Raw genomic sequence first — 9,101 nt, forward strand, 5'->3', positions numbered from 1 at the left:
ATCCAGTTCATACAACGCACCAGGAGGCAGCGTGGGTCCAGTGACTGCTGGGGAAGAGCTGCAGTGGCATCCCCAGAGCTCAAGCAACAAACAGGGTGAGCTTTCGGCTGTCACTCCCTGCAGCTGGGCTGTGCCCCTGACGGGCTGAGGAGCACACGCTGCCTTTGCTGAACAGGCTCTTGATGTAACGGGCTATGGCCAAACTTAATCTCCAAGAGCTTTCCTGATGCTCCGCTCCATCCATCTCCACTACTGCAAAGGGGAGCCACTGCTGGGGCTTAGGGCATCCGCGCTGTAATTACTGCTAGGAAACGTTTTCTGGGAAGGTGTCCCAGAATCTAATACACTGAACATTTCCTCTCGCCGCTCTCAGCACCGAGTAACAACCCCTTCTCTCAGCATCAGCACCAGGCTGGCTTCCAGCTAGGTCTGCGAGGACGGGGCCCCCTCCCGCTGCACCCCACACAGGCACAGCGCTGGGAACACCAGCTCTGCTCTCCCGATTCACCCTCGTGCAGACATCCCTGGGATGTGGAAGTATTTGTGAAAAGGCCAGACACGGAGAGATGCTGCACGGGCCAAGGCACAGCCCCTTCGGACCCCAAACTATTCCCATTTTGCTTTGAAACGTGTCCAGGCGCGGGAGCTTCAGAGTTGGAGGTGCTGACGCCAGCTTTGCAGGCAGCCAGTGATGCTTGGCTCACCTCGCTAGCCAGAAAAGCGTTTGCCACGTGGGCTTTCACTCTTGCATGCAGATCCACTTGCTGTCACTTAATCCAGCAACGTGTTGGCATCCAGGGGTGAAGATGGCAAGACCCATGGTGGTCCTCTGAGCCCACCTGGAAAACATCTTCCTAAAGGAAGCCAAACAGGGCGCTTGCAGAGCTGGAGAGACCCAGGGGCAGAGCTTGCCTTGGAGCACAGGTGCCTTCACACTTTCCAGTGAGCCCCTGAACACCCAGGGAAACCCACCCAGGTATCTGAGAAGCCAAAGCACCGGCCGGTACCACCGATGCTGGGCTACAAAGCCTGGTTTGCAGCAGATCGACGCTTTCTCGTTTGAACTCAAGCAAATGGGGGCTCCAGAGCATGATGAAGTGTATCGCAGCGGCGCAGATTCTGGTCTCAGTCACACCGGCAGCTGGATTGCTGCGATAAATAAACCCGAAAATCAACTGCCTGAGCGACAACAGCCTCTTCCTAGATGTCCATCCCTGGAGGGGTTAATCTAAAACAATCTAATTTCTTCCCAAATTGCCCAAAATCCAATAAGCGCCAAGCAGCGGTGTCTCTTCCCATTTAGCAGATTAAGAAACTGTGCTCTACCAAATTTATCTGAACAATTCATTCCCACGAAATTACACTGGCTTTTGAACTTGAGGTTGATATACTCCATTATATCTGCAGGCTGAGCCATCTGCCGAGGGGCTAGATTAATGCACAGCCAAACGCCACCTGAGTGGGGTTTTCTGGAAAAACATCCGAGCAGGGACACGGACAAGAGCGGCGGGTGCAAAGGGGCTCATGACAGCGGCGATTTGGGCCTGGGCTCAGGCACAGCAGCAGCATCTTCACCTACATCTCCACCATCCTGTCATTAAAACAGCAGCACCCCCATAACTCATTTCAACATACTGAGACTGGGCTTCTCTTCACATTATTTTAAACAAAATGACACTTTCTCTAGACACTTAAATGCATCCCAGTCTCATCACATCAACGGAGGAAGCATATTTTTCCTGTTTATGTGAAAGGTGATACTGGATGCATCATACATTGAAATCGTTTGCTGGCTTCCTCTCTCAACATAAATAAGGGGAAAGAAAGTCAGAGGAGATAGATTTGAAAGATGCATACACATGCATGCCCATTTTCCAACCTAAAACATTATTACATTCTTTCATATATTCACGTGAGAACTGCAAAAGATTGTGCAAGCAGAGATACTATCTCTCATACTTTCCCAGAGCAAGGATTAGGGAGCTTTTTTTTTTTTTTTTTAATAAAATCTATATATTTAAATAATACTTGTTTGGCCAAGCCCTAGCTAGTACTGGCCAGCAGAGGCAGGGAGCAGAGCTCACACCCCAGCTCCACGGAAGGGACCTGCCTGCAGGCCCAGCCCAACTGGGCCAAGGCTGAGCAACAGATCTCGTAACGCCTGTCAATGCTTTGACCTTTTTACAGCGATTAAATGCCCTTAAAGGTCTGCAGCTTCCACAGGTCCGAGCACACTCTACCAAAAATACATCCCACTCCCCAGCCAGCCCCTTTCCGGCTCGTGGAGAACTGAGCCCAACCAAGCCCCATCAGAGCTATGTTACTCAAAGGCGTTGCAGAAATCTTCTGGCTTGCAAGTGATGCTAAATTCATCTAAACAGCTTTATTTATGAGTAGCGTTACATCCCGCTTCTTGGGGAGGCAGATCTGCCACTAGAACTTGCCTTTTCCTGCCTGCAGAAACTGTAAGTCTGCATCAACATTACACAATTATTTTAAAGACATTATTTAGATAGCTCTATGGTAATGTCTATGTACACCAACCCCAGTCCTGCAGAATTTGCATAGCAGAATTTTTTTCATGCCTCTTAAAGATTAATAATTTAAAGCAAGTTGTAACTGTGCTAAGATTTAGTCTTATGTTTTCATCACTGCTTTATATTCTCATAAATATCCAACATTCCCAAGCATATAGGAATCTGAAATGGTATTCAAGAGGAAAAACTGCAACCAATATATCTTCCATTTATGGAATTGAATATAAGATCATATTCAAAGTGCTGCATTTACTGTCTGATTTTGAATACATAAAATATACAGCCATTACAAATTCACCTCTCATTGCAAAGCTTTGTTCTTGTAGCGACATAACTTATGGCCAGATTAGAGCCCTAAGAACGGCTTCGACCATTTTTCATCTTCTCCATTCCCACAAACACGACTGGGAGAGACAGGTTGCGCTCTCTATCAAAGTTGTGCTTACCACACAGCAATATTGCAACACGTCCCATTAGAGTTATGTCTGCCGAGACTGTGAGCACAGACTTGGCTGCAGGCACCTCCTAATGGAATTACATAATTGGAGGCATGTCATCTAAATCTGAACAAATTGGATTCCCTTGTCATGCACTATTGAATCAAAACGGAAAGAACACTCCATGCTGTTATCTATGGCAAACCAACGACGGCAAATCCGGCATCGCTAATATTTTGATAATGTGATGTTTATTAAAAATGGGGGAGGAAAAAAAATAAAAAAAAGAGAGAAAGGTTTCATGTAAGGCATGCCAAAATCATGTCGCATGCAAAAATGAGCTCATCCGAGTCTGGTTTCAGACTGGGAATTATGTTAATGGCTTTGGACGGTTGGGATGTTAGAAGATGTAACAGCAGAACGATCGAGGCTGGTTGTCTGTAGCAGCCAGGGAAGCGGAGATGAGGGCTTCAGCCAGGCCCTTCCACCAGCTCCGCAACTGGAAGAAGTGACACCCCCCAAGGTGTCTCCTCAGCCCCCAGCTCTGCTGCCGGTCCCTCCCCTGCCTGGTCTGTGGTGGTTCAGCTGCATTAACATTCACGTCTTGCAACCAAATTCTCCAGCCCTTGTAATTCATAAGCATGCCCTGCTTTTCGTTTACAAGTATATCAACTTTAATTTGGAATTACTGAAGGAATCATAACTAGGGAGCAATAACTTCGAGCGCACTGAACTGCGCATTCAGGGCAAATTTTCACTGAGCGCTCAGCTCAACCTCCAGCTCTGCACGTATGAAAGAACAGAGGCATTAATTACATTACCAGAATCACTAATCAGCTCATTGCATCTTTACATTTCATCAGCTAACTGCTGGTGCAAAATGAGATGCTTTTTTTCCTTTAATTCAGCTCTTCAAGCCTCACCAGGATATTTCCATGTGCACATGGAATGCATTCATTAACAAAAACAACAAGAAAAAAGGAACTAAGAAAAAAATGAATTCTGATGCCTCATAGAATTTGTGGTTCTCCTAGTTAATTAATTGGGGGGCGACTCGGGCTCCCCCATCCACACTGGGCCATTAGGGCATCTCAGGGATGGAGCCATGGCATCCGAGGAGGAAGCCTGCAACGCGCAGGGGAGCAGAGCATCCCACCCCACGGTCCAGCCCAAGGCACGTAGGGATTCGGGCGACTGGCGGTGGTCTGCGACAGCCAGAGGGGGTTATCTGCAGTACGACTCTAACGTGGCTAGCGCACTGCAGAAATTCGGCGTTGGGAATGACATCAGCACGCTGTACTCGTGAGCCAACAGCCCTCGGCTGCCTCTGCCCCCCACCTCCAGCAGCGCTGCATTTATGCAGTAGATGTGCCAAATGCCTATTTATATTCTTCGGTGTGAGGGAGAAACGCTGTCAAATCACCAAATTACCTCAAGTTGTGAGAGCACACAGCACACAGCAGGGGGAAAAGTGTTAACTACCTACCTAGCTCCGACCGTAGATCAACACTGAGAGGAGCCAGCTAAATATCTAAATATTTACTTTGCGCTCCCGAGGTCTGAGCGTTTTCCCCTGAGTCGCAGTGCAGGATTGTACCACCAGGCAGCCCAGTGCCTGCCCAGAGCCAGATATGTGCAGCCCTGGCTCTGCAGCCCCTTGCAGAAGAGACCCCCCCCAAAAAAGTTGTACCCCTAAAATCTCAAGTCTGTGCAGCTGCCAGCTAGTCTAAAGGGCCGTTAATTCACGTAGACAAAGAAATTGCATGAAGAAGAAACCCTCCTTGGGCTTGGCCCAGCACCCTGTTTTCAGCCAAGTGGGTTTCTCCCGCCCTGCTGGTGGGAGCAAGGCTGTAACACTGCCAGCTCCTCAGCTGCTTCTGCACTGAGCTCCCGGGACAACCACACCATGGAAAGCGATAAACATGGTGGGAACGGGGCAGCTTCCCACGATGGGGAGCAAAGCAATGACAGGAGAGCCCATGCTCCAACTGGGGCTGTCCCACTGCTTCTTCAACACCACCCCATGGTCCTGCTTTGATGGCTCATCCAATCCAAGGTATTGCACTACCACTCAGTGGCATTCCTAGATCTAAAGTGAGGGAGAGAGGAAAGGAAACCTCACCCAGTAGCTCAGTATTTTGCAAGAGTCGGCAATGCCTGGCACATCTTAAATCTACAGATTACTGAATTACGCTGACACTACTTGATCTCTAAGCGTCCTTGGGATTAAAGCCAAGCAGTTTAAACACCTCAGAGGGGAGCACTGGCTGTGCGGATTGCCCGCCCTGGCACTGCCCTGCAGGAGCAGAGCGGGGAGCTGCGCCCAAACTCCCCGCTTCCATGGCTCTCTGCCCGGCTCGCCTCTTGGAAGCTGTTGCTAAATAAATTGCAAAGGCTGCTTACCTGCTCCCATCAGGCTAAGGGTATCGCAGGGGAGTCAACTGGCCACAGTGTAAACAAAACCAAAGGGGATTACTGACTGCATCCCCGATTCTTTTATCAAACCATCTTTTGTTAATCTGCAGCTTCAGCCTTTTCTGCCACCAAGTTGCGACTTTCCTCCCCACTCGCCCATCTCCACAGAGATGAACCCTCCTCCTTGATGGCAGTGCTTTGCTCTCATTGACCAAAGAGATCCTCTTAAGAGACTGTAGCATAGGCAAAAGATCTGAAAGACAGCCTAAATGACATGATATGTCCTTACATCTTCATGTCAAGCTCCAGCCTGTCTTAACGCACGTCTGGTTGCACAAATGACCTCAACCACATTCTTAAGGCAGAGCCTTTGCAGGGCCCAATGGTGCTGTGCTAACATCCCTGAGCGATATGACTGATGCCACCAGACAACGCCTGCTCGAGCCGTGTCACAGAGAGGCTCCTGTTTTGGCTAACGAACCAGGGACTGAACTGGGGACCTCTGGGATGGGCAACTACAGATTTGCTTTTTGCATTAGAGCAGACTTGTGGTCTGATATGGCCTAGAAAGAGCTCTGATAAACATCCCCTGGGGCAGTTATGTGGAGCCAGGGCGACTCACTGCCCTCTACAACAGACTTGCAGAGTTGAGTTGAGCCCTCAAGCCACCCATGACCCGGCAGCAGGGGCTCACCATGGCACGTTGCTTTGCACCAACATGGACAAAGCCCCTGGAGCATTGCAGCCGGGGAGGGGAGGTGGGAAGGGCACATGGGGATGCTGAGCAACAGCAATGTCCTCAACACAACAGCAAGAACCAATGCCGACATCCACCCAGCTGGAAAACACCAGCGCACCAGCCATGACCCTGTACACCCACACAACATCATTAAAATCAGTATTTTACCTCCCGGATTGTACGATGCTCCTGCTAGCAGCTGCCTTTGTTACCTGGCAGGCATAACCGCAACTCTCCAGAGCAGCTCCAAAATTCAGAAAGCTCTACCCATCCACAAACAGAGAGGTTATGAAGCTCATTCTTGCACTCAGTCTCCTTTACGTTAGAAGTATCAGCTCCTAATTAATACATTACAACTAATTAATATCACCAATTAATTAATTGGAGCAAGGGCAGGGAGCTAGGAGAACATTGGATTTGATAGCTATGAAATGCATTAACAAGAGCCAGCTGGGAAATGACTCCTCTCTTTTGGGAGTTTGATTTTCAATCAAAAAAGCTCTTGTGAATACTTAAAGAAAAAATTATTGTCAGAATAGAGTGAAAAACCCCACTGCTCAGTGCCCTCACTGTCACCCATTCTTCCCCCAGCCTGATGCTGTCGGGCTTTACTGGACACGAGGGGCCCCACGTGGGAAAGGGATGGCGTGTGCTTCAGTTAGTGCTCACACCTCTTTTAAAGTCAGCCGACCACGAGACATAAATCCCCTGTGCTCATGGGGATGGTTTCCCTGCAAAGGGCTATGCTGGAGCAGGGGCACTGGCACGATGCTGAGCTGGGGAAGGAAACCTTGGGATATGTCCTCCAGAGTCTCCCCCCTGTCCCTAGGACACCTCATTTTTCCCCTTCATGGCCAGGGCAGCCTTGGTGCCCCCCTCGGATGCTAATTTGGGGATGCTGGTCACCCAGACAATAGCGATGCTACGGCCAGAGGCACACCCAGAACCCAGACCTGAGACAGCCTGGGGCTGGGGGGCGGAGGTTACACCGTAATAACAGCTGGTCAGAATAATAAATTAGCACCTAATTAACAGGAGTGCTGGCTGCAAAACACTGAGTTAATGGAATAGAAAAAAAGAAGGCAAAGAGCTGCTGCTGTGAAATAGGGAGATTGCTTTAGAAGCTGCTGCGTCAAGGACGCATCTTGGAAGTTGAGGGTTTAAAAGCTGAAGGAAGAAAAGTGCTTTTGTGGGGGGAAACTTCCCCAGTCCTTACCCAAGGTCAAGATTTGTTTCCCGGGCAGGCATTAGCCAGCAGCACTGCTGGGTGATTAAGCCCAGACCCTCCCTATGAGGCAGAAGAAGGGGCTGCAGTCTCTTGAAGTTGCATGCAAAAGGACAAGGTAAGCATTTGGGATGCAGATAATACAGTCAGGGCAAATATTTATTGGGTCAGTAGCTGGCTGGCGAGAAAGAAGCTATAAAGTGGAGATAACAAGGAATAATGCTGCCACAATGGGAAACTGCACTAATGACTTAACAGCTCTTTGCACGTCTCCATAAAAACCTCCTCGGGGAAATCTCTTATTCAGTGCCGAGGAAACAGTGGTGTAAATCTGCTCTCTGCTACATCTGACCCCCCTTGCACTCCCAGCAGCTGCCAGACCAGCTCCCTCCTTGGCTTACTGTTCTTGTGCCCTGCTTTTGCCTCCCTTCTCCAAGCCAGCCACCATAAATGCTCTCCCCCAGCTTCATGGCCGGTCCCAGTAGCCCCGGGTGGAGCGGAGCAGGAGGAGAGACAACTCCCTCCCCTCCACTCTCCTGTGAGCTCGGGGACAGTCCCGGCAGGGACATCGGGACTGGCACAGGCAGCAAGGGTGACCTGCACCCTCCCACACCAGCAACGCTCCCCAAACCCACGCCGGCGCTTGCCACGGGACCGTGCACGCAAGGCAAATGCAGAATAAGCATCTCTGCTAGGTAGGAGACACTAAGGACACAGTTAAAAAAAATGCCGTTTAACTGTCTTTAATTAATATTCCAAACTACGTGTAAGCCTTTAACACACAGCAGGCTCACAGTGAAAGATTTATGAGATTGGTTCACCTTTCGCAAGTGCTGCCTTGGGTCATCAGCACAAACTTATCGTCAAAGCCATGTACCAGCGGAGGGCTAGAGCGAGAGGGGAAGGGTAACATCTGCACAAATATGATGTGACCTACTTTTACGGTAATTTGAATGCATATCTGGGAAAAAAACCCCACCCTCTAAAATTTTAAGGGAGAATTATAAATCAAGGCATGACAGTAAACAAGTAATTTGTGAAATCGTACTGTCTACTCAGTACAAACAAGAGATTCATCAAATAATAAAATACTACTTTAGAAGAAAACAAGCACAATTATTTTATAATTATGGCTGCTCTAGTCTTCTGAGGGCAGGAAACCTTCCTACCTCCATAGAATCATAATCAAGACTCATCAAAGTCCTGTAAAAGCAAATCAATATCTGCTCTTGGCAGGACGAGTTAATTAATACCAGAGTGCTCTTCTGCATGCCGTCCTGGCTGTCACTCTGAAGGCGCTAAGTACAGCTCTTCCTAAATGCTCTATAAAAAAAGCACCCATCACCACCGTGGCTATGGGTGACAAAGGATGCCGCGTCCCTGCGTGTATGGGTACCGTGGGCTGTGCTCATCTTCGTAAAGGACACAGACATCAGGGCGTTTAAAATCAGTAAAACGCAATTGACTCTGCGCTTCTCCGGATCCTTATCTCCACCAAACAAAAGGCTTGGGGGCAATGACTCAGGCAGCACCAGGCAGCTAATTTTCTGGTTTATCTGTCACCACATATATAGGGAAATCAAAGCCGTGTCCTTTTCACCACTCCGGTACTCGTGGAGCCGGTCCCCGGTTACGCGTGGTTATCTACGGTGCCGTGGCACCCCACAGCAGGCAGGCTGGGCGAGAGCTGGTTGTTATCAGCTACCTGACGGCCGCCCGCAGCCGTGGGTTCATACTCTGCCCGAGAG

This window comes from Egretta garzetta, unplaced genomic scaffold (genome assembly GCF_000687185.1).
Source record: "Egretta garzetta isolate BGI_Z169 unplaced genomic scaffold, ASM68718v1 scaffold220, whole genome shotgun sequence".
Lineage (NCBI taxonomy): Eukaryota > Metazoa > Chordata > Aves > Pelecaniformes > Ardeidae > Egretta > Egretta garzetta.